Source organism: Antennarius striatus, chromosome 3 (genome assembly GCF_040054535.1).
Source record: "Antennarius striatus isolate MH-2024 chromosome 3, ASM4005453v1, whole genome shotgun sequence".
Lineage (NCBI taxonomy): Eukaryota > Metazoa > Chordata > Actinopteri > Lophiiformes > Antennariidae > Antennarius > Antennarius striatus.
Genome location: NC_090778.1, coordinates 11,083,950 through 11,100,833, shown reverse-complemented (window position 1 = coordinate 11,100,833; position 16,884 = coordinate 11,083,950). Strand labels below are relative to the sequence as shown.

The window sequence follows — 16,884 nt, the reverse complement described above, 5'->3', positions numbered from 1 at the left end:
AATTTATCAGAACATAACAGTGTAGAATAATACCAACAGTGCATTAACACAACAAATACATCTGCATCTAAAAGCAAACCTGGTTTTTAGATACTATTGTATGCGTATAACATGCAGGAAATCTCCCTTCAAGCCCACAATAACATCACCACTGTGTTATTACCAGATCACAGCAGCTCAGACCCGTGGATGGGTTAACAAGAACAAAGAGGTAGAGCTCAACCAATCAGATTTAATTCCCACGCAACATCAGACGCCCTGGCTACACGCCGGCCAGTCAGGAGAAGCCAAGCAGTGGGGGACATAATGAGAAAACAACCAGAAACACAAGCACTCATGAAATTTAACAAAAGCCAATGAACAATCAGGGAGAACCTGCAGAGAGGTCTTCACTCTGAAAAGTCACCACAATAGCTGCCCTGTCAAATGCCTTATAAAATGAGAGAAGCACTGTTAGACTAAAGTTTAATAGGTCAGTTATACAGATTTGCTCTGCTGATGTGCAGAAAATAACTGGTACCAATTATAATTAAAAAATTGTAAAAAAAGAAAAAAAGAAAAACGACTGAAATTCATTGTAGATACGTTACTTTTTCATTAGTTTTATCTCCAAGAAGAAGCCTTGAAAAATAAACCGGTTCCCATCCACTGCAAAGTAACAGATAAAGCTAAGTTTAATTCCCAGTTTGGCAGTGCAGTGTTTGAGAATCAGGGAAAACAACCAACTAATCGTCTTCAGAATCACTGGCTGCCAGAAGCATCCCTGAAATAGAAAATTACTAAGATAATACCAGAACCAAGCCTTCATGTATGTAGACACTACCACACCATTCAACAGGAAAAGTGGCAATTTGTCTTGTTTCTTTAGGATTTTCCTGACTATACCTCAATAGACAGAATAATTGACTGACTGCTAAAGACACTGGAACATTTCTGAGCTAAAAAATCAAACATTTGAATTGGGAGATGGTGAAGACCAAACCAGAGAACTAAAGTAATTGTAATGTTGCTCATGTGCCTGATGGATGGATAAATAAGTGATCTTTGCTGTCAGGTTAGGATTATGGATCCAATTTGGAACATTAAACCACTTGTGGTAAACCAACAGGAAAACGGGACATTTCAGTGAATCGTTTGTTTCCAAACTTTCACCGTTGGCTTAAAGAAACAACCTCCGTCTTTTACAGACAAACATTTAAAGGTCACGTTCTCCTCCTGGAACAGGAGTTGAATTTATCTACTTGGTTTACTGGTATTTTCAACTGGAAGTTTTATGATGTCTTTCAAAGTCTAATTGCAAGACAGAGAAGGAAAGAGACACATTCTTTAGTGTCATTCAGCTTCAGATTACTTTGTCTATTCACTATTCAAACAGAACAAGGGCAATGAAAAGAGAAAAGCAGGAGATTGCATCCCTGCTAAATGACTGCTCGTAAAAGCCGATTAAGTCTACATTATTGGATCCCAACATCTTTGAGAGTAGGATGTTTAACCAACCCACTCGTAAGAAACTCTTAGAAATACACAAAAATACACTGTTGGGACACGGAAAGCAGAGTTTGAACAAAGGACATCCTCTCTCTATTAATATGAGGGCTTTACTTCCAGGAATAAGTCTGAGGTCGTGAGGGGGCAATTGGATGTAGACACACCCCGGCTTGAGACAAGAGGAGGGAGCAACAGTGATGTATGATGTCCACAATCACAGAGGGAACAGACAAAAACAACACTGTCTCAGTTGAACAACGGCGCTAACATTTGCCTGATTTTTAAAGCTGAGGGAAATAAGTAAAATCAAGATACAATCCTTCATCCTTCAGGCCTCATTTCCTGTATATTTAGAACAAAAAAGTCATCTGCTAACTTTGTTATTGCTACAGGTGCAGAGCATGATTCTGAAAGATTTTTTAAAAAAAAATCATATCTGTTTGTTTTACTGTTTATTTTAGTGTAGAAAATGTTGAAAACCCATTTCGAAAAAAAAATGTTGAAAGGTGACATTAACGAACTTGGTAGTCATAGATTTTGGGGTTGTCTTACATAACTGTCTGTGGCTCACTAAAAAAAATTGTGAACCGAAGGAACACTGGTTGTTAGTCATCGACAGTGAAATATGAAGCCTTATCAATCATTTCATGTAAATGCTTGCACCCTCAACAGTTCAGTTCAAACGTCTAGGTCAGCTATACAAGCCATCCCTGCTGAAGCTGAAGAGATCATATTTATTATAATCTGAGCTCTATGGCGCACCTGACATCCTGACAATCTGGGTTTGCTTGAGTAAGTAACACAAAAGCTGCGTTCATTGCAATCAATATTTTTATGCTGTACAGACTAAATGATTACTCACTAAAATTATCAAAAAATCAATCACCGACGTAAACGCTCCTGACCTAAACTTTGAAATGACTATGACATAGATTTATGTCACTGCTGAAGACAACAGGCATCAATATTTACTAAAATAATTTCTATTGTAGCCGTGTAAGGTAAATAAAATGCTGATTGGTCTCGGTCCACTTCCACACGAACTCTAGTGCGATTGGACAGACATAATCAATAAAATAAATTTAAAAAATATGAATGCTGTATGGACTATAAACCAAAAACTGGATGTGAACTACCATTCGAGTACCTGGTGCTGATTTGAGTCCCTGTGTCTTCATAAATGCATCAGATTGTGACCTCATCCAGTAGCTTCTTGTTTTACATCCTTTGGTTCCGTGTCAAATATTCTGCTTCATTTAAAACCAAAACACAAGTGAGCACACCCTGTGCACACTTGTCAAGCCTGTCTGCATGAGTGTGGCTAATACATGAGTCAATCCTTTGAACCAACGATGTTCTCAGCGCGCTAAAGATGAAGTCATGACCTTGATCCCAGCGTCCTCACAGGCTTAGAGGCAGTTCCTTCTCACCTATTTCTCTGCCTGAGGAGCTTAGACACTCTTGCGTAACGCAGGCAGATGCAGCACCACTGCTGACAGGCAGTGTCAGGAGAAATGTAGACGAGTCGATTACTGCCATGTTGAAACAAAGCGTCATGGGACTGAAGTCTAAGCTGCAGTCTAACGGGAACCATTCCATCCCTCTCTGTTCTAACATTGCTCTTCACCAATTTCTCTTATTTCTCTTCGTCTCCAAACTCCTTTCATCCTCTTTCCTGTATTCCTCCAATCAGTGCTTCACACTCATCTCCTCCATTCTTTCATTGTTCTGTGGACAATGCAGTGGTATACAGCTCTGGTTTGCACACTTCTACCTCTGTTATCTAACTCCCTCCTTCCATCTATCTTCTGTCTCTGCTCCTATGCTGCTGTACGAAACCCAAGCCAAGGAGGACTACAGATGGATGCAGAGTTTCTGAATAATAACTGAATAGAACATTCAATCTGTCTATTAAATAACTAAGTGCCACATCTGCCCCACACATTTCTTCTTTCAGAGACAAATTCTGACCTCGTCCCTGACATAGAATAACGTGACAGAAATGTCGTTATCTGGAAACAAGGAAGTAGAAACACAAAAAAATGTATAAAGTAAGAAAGTAAAACATTAGTATAAGCAGTAGAATGTCATGATAAATAGCCATTGTGAATTTTTATAGATATCACTGAGTTATTAGAACAAGTACTTTGTCAAACATAACACCGTATTAAAAAAAGCCCACAACTGGATTTGTAACTGGATTTTTGAGGTGACTATGTGATTATAGAGATATCGGCTGAGAGGCATTCTTTATTATAGATAAGTGCATAACATCAAAAAACAAAAATGCAGGCAGAGACTGCAACATCCCACGACACCCCTGAATTAAAATTTTTACCCTGACCTACTTGCATAGTTCACAGCTAGTTCTCTGACCTACTTTCATTGATCAAAGCACTAGCTTTAATCTATGGTCTAACACTGGCCTTCTCCCTCATCTTTCTATCTTATCTGGTTCCTGAGTGTACAAAAGTTGAAATTTGACCATGACCTACTTTTCTCAAGGTCGAGGGCATCATCACATTTTCATCCCCTTTGCTGCCTGAGTAATGTCCTTTTTGTTTCATCTATCTAAAACGGTTGCGAAGATATTTGGTGGACCAATAGATGGACGAACGGACGAATGGACGGACGAACACACGAACACTGACAATTGCAATGCATCACCGCTTTGAAGCGGGATGTAATCAGGATTGTGATGCTCAGACGTGAGCCTCATGTTGCCTCCCGTCATGAACAACATGGATTAGTTTGTGTCAAAGCCAAATGCAACTGGAACAATTTTGCTTTAATGAAGATAGTAACACAGATAACATAGACGAGGTCATTTGCCAATTTTTTTAGAACAAGGATAGCCAACAAAACTATTTAAACTAATGGCTGCAGCCTCAGGTCTGTGACTGAAGCTTCTGTCATTAAACTAGTCCAAAATGGTATAGTCTAATCAAACGAGCAAAAATTATTCATCAGCTAACATGTCATGATGGTGACAGTCTTACAAGTGCTCTGACAAACACTGCCTCAGCATCACATGCAGGTTGTGCACAGACGACACAACAGGGGGATAAAACTGTTCATGTGAGGTTTGAGTGTCGAGTGTGTGAGCGCTGTCTGAACAAGATCTGCTGTTTTAAAACATTTTTTGAGTGCTCTGCACTTTCAAATCGGTTTATTACACTACAAACTGTCATACACTCAACCTGATTTTCTGTGTCAAGAATCCAAAGAGGTAAACCCACTTAAATCTGGTCACACTAACTTTGAAATACAAATTTAAAGCAAAATGAAAGCAACTCAAATGACTTTAGATCAGGAGAAATATATCAGTTCTGCCTTTTTCATTGAAACATCTTTTCAAACCTGCACATAACTTTTATTTAGTAAGGCACTTAAATATTTGACACCTGCAGATATTCACAGCATCACAATCAGTGGAGATCAGATGTTTCTGTCAAACAAAGCTGCAGGGTTTGCTTGTTTTTAGAGTGTGAAGGGCAGAGTGGAGACAAAATATGTATTTAGGGTCATCAAGATAATTGTGTTGCTTAAATGTAAACTTTCAGCCTTTAGAACAATCAAGCCAACCAATGTCTTTGTGTGTTCATTAAGTAACTGTGCAGTCTATGTAGGGAAACTGGGGCGGCAGTGGCTCAGTTGTAGAGCACGCGGCACGCGTGCAGATCAGGTCTTTCTATGATTCAAGATCGGCAGTTCGATTCCCGCTCACGCCCAAAATTACCCAGAAATGACCTGACAGTGGGAGGTGTCAGTTCACCTCCGGAGCACTGCCGAGGCACCCTTGAGCAAGGCACCGCCCACCTTTACAAATTGCTTATGAGGGGCGCACCATGAAGGAGCTGCCTGCCACTCTACCTCCCCTTGCATGCCTACAGGCCCCCTTGTGTGCATGTGCTACAGGTGCTTATACTCACTAACATACATGCATGCATTTGAACTAGAGTGTGCTTTCTTCATTACCCTTCGGGGATCAAATTAGTATATAAAATCGAAAAAGAATTAAAATAAAAAAAACTTGATCACAAACAAGAAAAAGGAGTTTATCTAAAGACTATGTTTTTGTAAATCAGTTCAGAGATTTTTCTACGAGACATTAAACAAAAATATGCACCAACAAATATCAAAGACACACAATGGAACTATCCGGCCTTCACAGGCCCTCGGTTACATAACCCAGCACACATAACGCATGAGAGATGCATTCCAGGAGCAGCTGAGCACTGAGAGCAGGCCTGTTGCTGCCATAGTCAATCTGTTACAGTCAATAAACTTCTGCATGATGACGACATCAAGGCTTTGATTTGGTTCTGCTGTGATGGTTAGGTTTTGAAGATACATTAATGTAAATAACATTCACAAAAAATTGATAAAGCTACTGCTGAGCAACAAAAACCTAACAATCATTTTCATGCTCAGGTGTTGATTAAGAAAAAATGGCATGAATCAAACGTCTTAACTGGGAGGATCTGTAAAGTCACTGGGTTAGACAGCGGGCAAAATGAACAATATCAGTACATACAACAACTTGAGCTCTTTGAGTTGGTGAAATAAACATCATTTGTTTATTTTTTTTATTCTACACAAAAAAAATCTCATAAAAAACAAAAAAATAACATTATGATAAATATTAGTGTTGTGCTGCACAGAAGAGCTGCAATCACTCATTTATGTTCAGCTAGTCCTTGCAGAATGTTTACAGAATGTCAGTGAAAATAATGAAGCTCCAAATGTATTTTAAAATCTTCCATTTTCCATTTGCCCAACAAAATGTCCAAAATCTAATAAATTGTGACTTTGAAACCTGTTTCAAGCCTTTGGACCCTTTGTTGACTTCAGTCATTCTAAAATTAATCTTTTGTTCATTTATGTCACATTTCTCTGGGTTTCTTTCTGAAACAGATTTTTGTGGTAAGATTTGAACTGTATGGTAATATTATGATGCAACGTTTTTACTGTCCTTCTACCAATGACCTACTTTTGAAATTATTTGCAACTCTCTTTTTAGTTCAATTTTAACAATACATTGTATTTACAGTTAATAAAGAATATTTTGTGGCAATTTGTTTCCAGTGTGTCATCATTAAATGTTTCTTGATTTGAATTTTAGGATTTAAACTGATATTGTTGAGCTGAGCATACATTTGACTTTAGCAGACAGACATTCTTTTCTTACATGGCAAGAAATGAGATGCTGCTTTGCCAGTTTGACAGATTTTTTGGCTTTGGGTCTAACAACAAGGAGCAGAATTTGAGTCTGGAGGAAGCTGTGATCGTGGAGAAAAGAGGTATCATTAATATTTGTTCCTCTATTTTAAGTTCACACCTTAGAATGAATCCTCTTACTTTTGATAAACACCAAGTACTTCCCGACCACAATAACTACATAAATATCTCCTGGAGATTCTGGCCATTCCCTGAGTGAATGAGAGATGTACCTCGCTGGCTACAGACAGAGGAGCAAAGAAATCTCTCAAAAATCCGTCTTTGTTCAGCTCTAGATTGGAACACCTTCTCGTCTGATGGTAGGAATATCAGGCCTAACTCTCCAGATGCAAACATCCTCTTGAAGGGCGCATTAGTGGAGCTGAAAACATTTTCTCTGTTGAGTTATGCCTTAAAACCCAGAAAATAATACATGAAGCCAGAAAAATATAAGCTGGCCTGGGAACGCCTTGGGATTCTCCCGGAGGAGCTGGACGAAGTGGCTAAGGAGAGGGAAGTCTGGGCTTCCCTGCTTAAGCTGCTGCCCGACCCCGGATAAGCGGAAGAGAATGGATGGATGGATGGATGGATGAACCCACTCATGAAGCCTCATCGTTTTTAGATCAGTTAACTAAGAAAACATGTGGTGACAAGTATATTGTGTAATGATTTATAAAATATAAGAGAAATTATATCCTTATAATCACTCATTTTATAAACATGATTGTATGGGAGGTAGAAAATACGACACAACCATCACCAACAAAAACATCACCGCATACAAAATACGCCACTGACAGATCACAACTGGACACTGACAAATATATCTGAAGGAATATTTTTGATCGTAATGATAACAGAGGATATTTCATGTCCAATCGTATTAACGTTCACATTAATGCTGGTCTGACACGGCCCTGTTAGTTCAGTTTAGGCCAGTTCTGTAAATCAATCTGCATCCCCACCTTGCATGTTGTGTACCGCCAGACAGCAAAATGCACACAAGTACCAGAATTCATTACGAGTACATCCGGTTTGCCTTCATACTAAAAGCCTGGGTGTGTTCGCAATACAAAAAAAAAATATCACAGGATAGGATCTGATAGCATAGGATCTGACCAGCAAACTGCCTATGAACGGTAGCCATACTAAACAAATAGATTCACTAGATGTAATTACATTAATATCAGTGTCTCCCTTTTGGGTTTGACTGCCTTATTTTAAGATTTTTCTGCTCGTTTGGCTGTTTTATTTACGCATCATTTTAAAGTGTAAGTTACTGACTCTCATGTTGTTCATCTTTACAAAGTTCGTTTTATCAGTGTTTATGCTCTCTACACAATAAATAAATTAATGCTTTCTTATGAGTCAAGTGGCTGTCTATGGCAAATGAAAACTATCATACCTTCCTAATCGATCAATTTCGTTCAGCCCGTTTACAAAACGACCAGCGCTTTATTTTGCTAACTGTAACCGGAAGTCGTTCCTCCGCGCTGCGTTACGCTTGACGCCTCGTACCGCTGCTTGTAGCTCTATGTTGGGTCAGTTATGATGGCAGGGCCGTTGTTGTGACAATGCTGAAGCACCACCTCTGTAGTGAAAACATTATGCGTGTATTTGTGATTCCAGTGTCCGTTTACTGCACAGAAATGCTAAAGTACCAACGGCGTGTGCCCATTCCATGTTGACGCTGCCTTTGTGCCATGGAAAAAAACAAAAAAAAAACCGAACACCACAAACCAAGCCAACATCATATTTCCTTTGAAACGTACAATAAAAAAGACAAGCCCCTCTCACATCCATAAAATGATAATTGTAAAATATCGTCTGAACGCCGAGGAGTCTTTCTTGTTATGACCGACCACGCATCTTTTTTCAGCCTTGGACGCGATGATGCCGAATAAACCTTTTCTCTTTTTCGCTCCTTTCAGTTCTCACCCACAATCTATCCAACAGCTTCACTAAAACAAAAATTAACTCACCGTGGCGCAGTAGGTCGGCATTGGGTTCGGATAAGATCCACAGCAGACGCTGCTATAGACGGTAGCTGCTAGTCCCTGGCGTATTTTTTTCTGAGTGAGACTGCAGGGCGGACAGCAGCGGCGCATCGCAGGAGGATGGGCGGGGCTGAGCGCGACGTCCTACGTCACCCTGAGGTCACCGCCCGGTCCCACACTGGATTATCTAACCCAGGGTGGGACGTAATATTATTTATACACACATACATTTATAAATACTTATTATATATAATATATATGTATATGACATATAATGTAACGTAATTATAATGTATGTATAATGTATGTATGTATAACGTATGCAGTACATACATTATATACACATGTATAAAATGTATATTATATTTGCATAATACATATACGAACATATTACATATATACATATTATGTAAAAAAAATACATACACATAAAGTATACACATGCATATATACACATATACATATATATACACATAAATATACACACACATATTGATACATACATGTACAGTACAGTATATACACATACATACATATACAGTATATACATACAGTATATATTGTATATACATATACTGATTAAGATTCACATTAAAGATCTTCATTTGTCATTAGCATACAGATGGTATAACGAAATTACAGGGTTCAGATGGAGAATTGGTCCTGCACCCTGGGTTCACCCTGGGTGTGCCAACACTGTCAGGTTCAAACAACCTAGAACATTTAAAACACACTCGCTAAAAGGAGAAGACAACAGTTATAGGATTGGTATCTTGTAAGATCTTCACTGACTTTCGGATCTCACCAGTCTCTACACGTCTGGATCCACCCTATTATCAGGCTTTTGCTTACCTCCCAAATCGGACCTTTCAGCTGAAATGACCTCAGACACTACGGGCCAACATGACCTAATATTCCTTAGAAGCGTGTTTTTCCTCATGTAGATATACATATACAGTTTACTGCATATGCACATATACAGTACATATACACATATACAGTATGTATACATATGTATATATACACTGTATATACAGTATATATACACATACAGAATATATATATATATATACTGTACATATTATATGTATATATACACTGTATATATGCAGTATATTATATACAGTATATATGTACAGTCTATATACACACACATACAGTATAATGTATACTGTATATACATATAGCTGTTCTAATCTATATATTGTATATGAATACACATATATATATACACACACACACTCTCTCTCACACACACATGTGATCTACTGTAATGTCTTAAATCACTTCTTATCAGCATCTGTACATGTGATATTGCCCAAGATGACTATTGTATTAATACAGAAGAACAAATGGCTGATAATATTTTATTTTGAGCAAGACCCAAGACTAAATATGATATTTTAAAAAATTGCACATGGTCAAAAATAATACATTAGACTTAGTAATCTATGTACTATTCAGTTCATCATATAGTCATATATTTAGACTCTTGATTAAATTGTCATGAAACAATTATTTCCCTTGTGGGTGTACCCTCTTTGCTGTATTGTTACATGTCATAAATCAGTAGTAAAGATAATTATAAACAAATTGAGAACATAAAGTAACGCCAGTTACATCAACCGGCATTACTTTATATATAATATTTTTATATAAATATTAACTATTTATATAGAAATATATCATGCTCTTATATGAAAACTAAAATTTATATTAATTATGACTTACAATTTCACAAGATTAGAGAATTTGTTATCAAAGTAGTCATTTAGTCAGATCGGTTTGGGGGGGAGTGATTTTATCTATCAATTACATGACACATCAAAATTTAGAGAATTTATTTTTGTTTTAATCGGACAAATCCAACCGTATGAAATAATGAAGAGGACTGCATGGGCTGCTTTTAGCTTTGTGAATTCAGGCCAAGAGAAATATCATTGAAATGACCTGTATCACTGAAATCCACTGACTCCTTTTATAGAACTAATAATAATTCGAGGAATTTAAGGACTTATTGTACGGAGGAAATTGATTCGCTGTGGCGACCTCTGAAGGGAAAAGCCGAAAGGAAAAGAAGAAGATTGTACATTTTCAATTAATAGATGAGATAATTTCCTTTCTAATCTGAATTTATAACATCTTAAAAGTTGTCAGTGGGGAATCAAATTTTGTCAGGCGCGATGAACTCAACACATGACCCGTAGCTTGTCGCCATCTGCTGGTTCGACTGTGGAGCCAACAAAGTGGAATTTTTCAACCAGTCTTTTTACGCCCGATATTTCTGCTATCAAAGATGTAATTATCCTCTTTATTTCCTCAACTGAACCACTGTCATGAAAATAAACTAATCAGTTCAGGCATAATTACTGAAAGTCAAAGAAGACTGCCTAAAACGTGTTTTTTTTTTAATTGTTGCTTTGTTTATAGAAAGAGTGAAGAGTTAAATCAGGGGAGGACTGCTGGGTTTTAGAAGTGACCATATTGTGCCACTGACATGAGTAGTCCATCGTTTGATCTTTAAAGGGTTTGATCAAATTTGTTGTTTACACCATCTGAAAACTTGATCATACCTTTTGAAAGTAGCCTTGTTGATCATTTTTTAGGATTTTTTTTTTGTATCCTTAATATTTACCCCCCAAAAAATTAGTATTCTTTTAAAGTTTATGTTAATGTCAGCAACTCCTCATGGAGGAGTTACTCATCTCTGAAGTCAAACAGCTTGATGAGTCAGGCAGACTGCATCTTCTGTTTCTTTCATTTTATCTACAGACACTGACTTTCACACTCAATGGATTCAACATTTAATGCTAATTTGTCTTCAGATAGAGGAATTTACTTTAGTCCTTGGCACTAGCTTTTTAAAATTTAAAATAATTCTAAATCGACTGCCAATCAGTTTAGTGCTCATCACCATATGGGCACATCAGTTGCCTTTATATAAAATAAATTTAATTAAAATTCCAACTATCAACCTAAGCAAAAGGAAACATGTCTCTTTAAAATTTGTGAATGTGAAGCAAAATGAATGCTGTGCAGGATTTTAAATGAGGATTTATTTGGACCACCCGTGTATCATGACTGATTCTAATCACTTCCAACTGTTTCCAGTAACTTTTTTAAAGAGTCGCGTGGGACTTTCTCTTATCACAACTCTGCTGGTTTCCACTCACACATCTGTTCATCTGACAAGATTTCTGGCTGAGGCCATGATGACACTTTTTCCTCGGTAAATTTAAAGCATTTTTTTGGTGCACGCAATAAATTGACAATACAGTACATAATCATGTTTTGTACAGTGTCCTGCCTCTATGGCTGGTTTTTACTGGAGAGCTCCCTGCAGTGATGAAACGTAAGACAACAAATTATATTGACACATGAACAACCACACAAACAACCACAATAATAATGGAACTGCAAAACTACGGTATATTGAAACTGCTGGTCTTGGGAAATATATACCTTGGGGTTGTATGAGTAGAGTAAGTATATTTGTTTTGTGATTATTCAACAGTTACCAATAATCAACTTAAGCCTGAGGATCAGGAAAGGAGCAACCACATCCAGTCCCTGCCCCAGCCCTTGACCCCGGTGTCCATCTGTCAGTGCTCGGCATTGTGCGCAAACCCAAGCCGCATACCTCAGTTCCAAATGTAAAGAGAAAGCTCCAGCACCATCTTAGTTCCTGTTGTTGAGCGCAAGGCTCATACACAGTTCATGGTGTCCAGCGTTGAGCACAAGTCCCATCGACAGGTCACAGCGCCTGCCATTGACCACAAGTCTCAGCCCCAGCTCACACTGCACAGCCTTCGGCTCAAGCCCCTTCCCTTGGTGCATGGCATTGAGTTCAAGCCCCATTCATATTTCTCGATTTCCGGCCTTGACCCCAAGCCACATCCAGAACTGCCTGTGCCCAGCCTTGAAGGCAAACTCCAGCTCCTGATATCCAGTGTTGAGCGCAAGCTCCATCCACAGCTCAGTTGCTGGCATTGACAACAAGTCCCTGCACTACCTCTCAGTTCTTGTTGTTGAGTCCCAGTTCCATCTGTCTGTGCCTGGCACTGACTGAAAGCCCCAGACCCTTGTGGTCAGTGAGCATAAGTCCCAGCCCCATTTCTCTGTTCCATATGTTGAGCGCAAGCCACTGCCCCATATCCCATTTGCTTTTGTTGTGCTCCAGTCCCATTTCTCTTTGCCCGACATTGAGCAAAAAGCCCATCCATTTCTCTTTGTGCCTGGCATTGAGCACAAGCCCCCGCTCTGTTTTCAGCATTGACCACAAGACCCAGCCTCATAACTCTGTTCTGGATGTTGAGCACAAGCCCCATCCACAGCTCACCGTGCCCAGTTTTGAGCACAAGCCCTTGCCCCATCTCTCAGTTCCTGTGGTTGAGCCCCAGTCCCATCCCCCTGGCATTGAGCGAAAACCGCATCCACTGCTCTCTGTGCCCAGCCTTGAGCGCAAACCCCTGCCAATGGTGCACAGTGAGGGCAAACTCCAGCCTAATCTCTCTGCATCCAACGTTCAGTGTAAGCCTCATCCTCACCTGACTGTGACCGGCATTAAGTGCAAGCCCCAGCCACCTCTCTGGGCCCGGTGTTGATAGTAAGTCCAAGCCCAATCTTTCTCTGCCTGGCCTTGAGCGTAAGCCACATTACTCTGTGCCTGGCCTTGAACATATGCCCCAGTCCCTGGTGCACAGTGGGCAGAAGCCCCAGCCCCATCTCTCAGTTCCTGTTGTTGAGCGCAAGCCCCGTCCAGAACTGACTGTGCCCAGCATTGAGCGCAAGCCTCAGTCTCCTCTCCCTGTGGCCGGTGTTAATAGTAAGCCCAAGCCCTATCTCTCTGTGGCTGGTCTCAACCTCAAGCCCCTGCTCCTGGTGCACAGTGTAGACCACAACCCCCAGCCATATCTCTGTGTCTGGAGTTGAGCAGAAGCTCCTTCCTCTGGTTCCTGGTGTTGAGTATTTACCACAGCATCATTTCTCAGTTCCTGTTGTTGAGAATAAGCCCCATCCTGTTGTACCAAGACATAATTGGCCCATGGGAAGTTTTGATTTTCATCATGTTAGCCCACCTGAGGCAGGACCTAGGTGAGGAGATTCAATAAGATCGGTTGGCAAGTTGTGATCTTATTAATTTACGAGTTATGCATGGTTCTCAGGACTTGATGGCTAACTGTGTCTTTCTAATTTTTAGTAATGGTGAACTTCACTTGACCTCAAGAAGTGGAGAACATTTAGGCTACAATTCTCAGTGAATCATAAAGACCTACACATTGTTTTTGTTCACTAAGTTAGTTTGATTTCTTTTCAGTAAACCAAGGAGATTGGCATAGTGCATTTGAGATCCTTTTTTTTTTTGCTTTTCTCTTTAAATACTTCAAGATCAAGCACTTTTTAGAAGAGGCCAAGCTACAATCAAACCTCATCACAACAAAAATGCTGGCTTGGTCAAACTAAACGGAGCACATTTATGAATGCCCTACATTTAAATGTAGATATCCATTTGTCAGTCACACCCGTTTCACCCTGTGACGAGGACTTTTCTAGATGTCCCTTGTTATATAAATGATTTGTTAAACATTCAACATAAAAAGAAATCTTAGGACAAGATTTCAGTTTGTGGAATGTTCAGCCCTGTTGTGACACAATTTATAATTCTGAAACAGTTAACTTGACAACTTATTTTGATTTTGATTTGTTTGCCATTAAATTTTGTATACTTTTTTTGGTGTTTAAATTATATACCAGATTGTAAATGATCATCTTGGGGGATGGCATCTTTAACTGTTTGTGCCTCTTAGTGTGCTGTTAATTGTAACTTTCTCAGGAAAGTGAAGTAATCAGTTTGGTTTTTGTGTATTTGCCACTAGATGGAAGCACCTGACATCAAAATCCACGCCCTGGAGCTCAGAAAGCAAATCTTGAAGGTAGCCATGACCTGTCATTGTAAAGGGACGTTGTGGTTCTTGTGATCCAAACAATCAGTAATCTAAGCTTTTGTGCAATTTAGCCAAGAAACATTTCTGACTCTACAAATGAGGTAGATTTTGTTTGAAACAAATACTTGTCAAATATTTAATTATCTGTAGACTTGACTACTTGGCATGAAACAAATAGCATTTTTAGCACAGCAGTGTTTGAAAATGTGACTGTTTTGCTTCAGTACTATGATTCATAATTGGGCCAGTGATGCATTTTTGCTTTCCCCAGATGAAAACAGGCAATTCTCATAATTTCTGAGATTTTAGTATTTTTTTTCTATTTAGAGTTCAATTTCATGAACAATAACAAATTACTAGTATTTAAAATAAAGGGTTGTTATAATACCTGTGAAGTTCTACAGATTGTGTCCAACTGCTCATACCTGTGAACATACCAATTTTTAGGAGGTGAGCTCTGATCATATATGTGCAAGCAGCGGAGGCAATTCTGTTTGCATTCAATATTCTTTTTGGTTCAGCATCCATTCTGAAATTCTAAGGTAATGTTCTTTCCACACACTCTTCTCTCCAGTGCACTGACGTCGCGTTTGTACTGTCCCTCGCCTCTCGCCTGTAAGTCAGCTGAGATAGGCTCCAGCAACCCCCGGGTTTCTAGCTACCAGCACTGCAGTCCAGAATGAAGCTGCACCTAACTTCAGGATTTCAGTTCAGTTGGTTCACATAACACTTTAGAATTGTTTTAGTCCACTCACATGTTGATGGACCGGTGTCTTGAGGCTGACTTTGTGAGTGAACTATGGAAGCAACAGGGGGAAATTTCCCACCTTTGTATGTAACAGATGGCCTAAATCTGCATTTTCACTCTGCAAGCAACAAAGATTTAAAAGAAACTGACATTTAATAAGGTATTGGCAGTTTTTAGGATATTAAAAACAAATCAAACGAGTTTTAAATGTCGTCATTCTGGTAACTTGATTAGGGGCTCCCCCTCTCTAATTATTGCATTGACTGCCACATTATTTGGCTCATGTCAGCCTCATCACACTCCCAAATATCTCCAGTATTAGCCTTTTAAAGTTTTACTCTGTTTTTATTGTGGCTTAAATGTCAAGGCATTCAAACATTGTTGGTTTCAAATCATAGAATTTTTTTCATTTATGTTCCGAACTCATACGAAAAATTTCACAATTACAGTACTTTGATCAAGTATGGCCATAACTGACATGTTTCTTTTTGTCTGTAGTTTTTGGTGTGAGTAGCTCAGTACACTAGATCTTGGCTTGGGGACTGGAAACTTCTTACAACATACAAGGTCTTCACAAAAAACTTGAAGATGTAGCTTATCGACACCTACTGCTGCCAACACTAAGACAAGCCTGTTGTGATGTTTTGATGTTGTGATCAAATGTTATGTTGATTTGTGTGATGCTTTCTCTCTTTTAATTATACAGCAAGTGTTTGAATATGTATATTTTTTATTATATTGTAGATGTATTTTACTGATTTGACTATTTTACTGTTTTTATTGCTTTTTATACATCATGGCCAGGGGATTACAGATGAAAACCAGCCTTCTGGCTAATTCTGGCTTTTTTAACCATGTATAATCATGTGTTTTATGAAATTGCATTGTCCCCTTTCAAATAAATAAATAAATAATAATAAACTAAACTAAACTAAACTAAACTAAAGTAGTGATTTAAGACCATCATGGACCAGAAAGTGTGGAGTGTGAACCTTAAGTTGGAGACGTACCAGTTCACCTCCTGAGCACTGCTGAGGCGCCCCACAAGCTACTCTTACGGTGCTATCTGGCTGCCCGTCACTCGACCATCTCTGCCTAATTAGCATGCTTACAGGCCGTGTGTGTTATGTCTTATTTTTCCACTCTATGTACATTTATACAGTACATTGAGTGGAAAAATAATTTCCCCTTGGGGATTAATAGTTTCTTCTTCAAGATTCCCTTGCTGTCCGCTGGTGTATAGAGATGACTGGCTTGTATCTAATGCTTGTGCTCACCTTGTACTCATTTACAACTGATTCTCTATGCCTGATCATTTTGTGATAATTGATTTTATAATGTGAGAAATTCTCAGTCACACCCCACTTGTTTAAAATTCATACTAATAAATAAATGTGGTTCTAAACACTTCCATCTTTCCATTAACTATTTTCATCTGAGCAGTTCTATCATTATAATCTCAGTGGTAACGTGTTGTTGCAGATAG

General features: G+C 38.8%; 1 protein-coding gene across 3 annotated transcripts in view; it reads right to left on the bottom strand.

Annotated features, from left to right (window-relative positions):
• rusc2 (RUN and SH3 domain containing 2) overlaps positions 1–8,816 on the bottom strand; it is a 29,451-nt gene extending 20,635 nt beyond the window's left edge. For all 3 annotated transcript variants that reach the window (XM_068310324.1, XM_068310325.1, XM_068310326.1), the window contains exon 1: positions 8,691–8,816. The gene's annotated coding sequence lies outside the window, so the exon portion shown is untranslated. The remainder of the gene's footprint in view (positions 1–8,690) is intronic.
• Between the last annotated feature and the right edge of the window lie 8,068 nt (positions 8,817–16,884).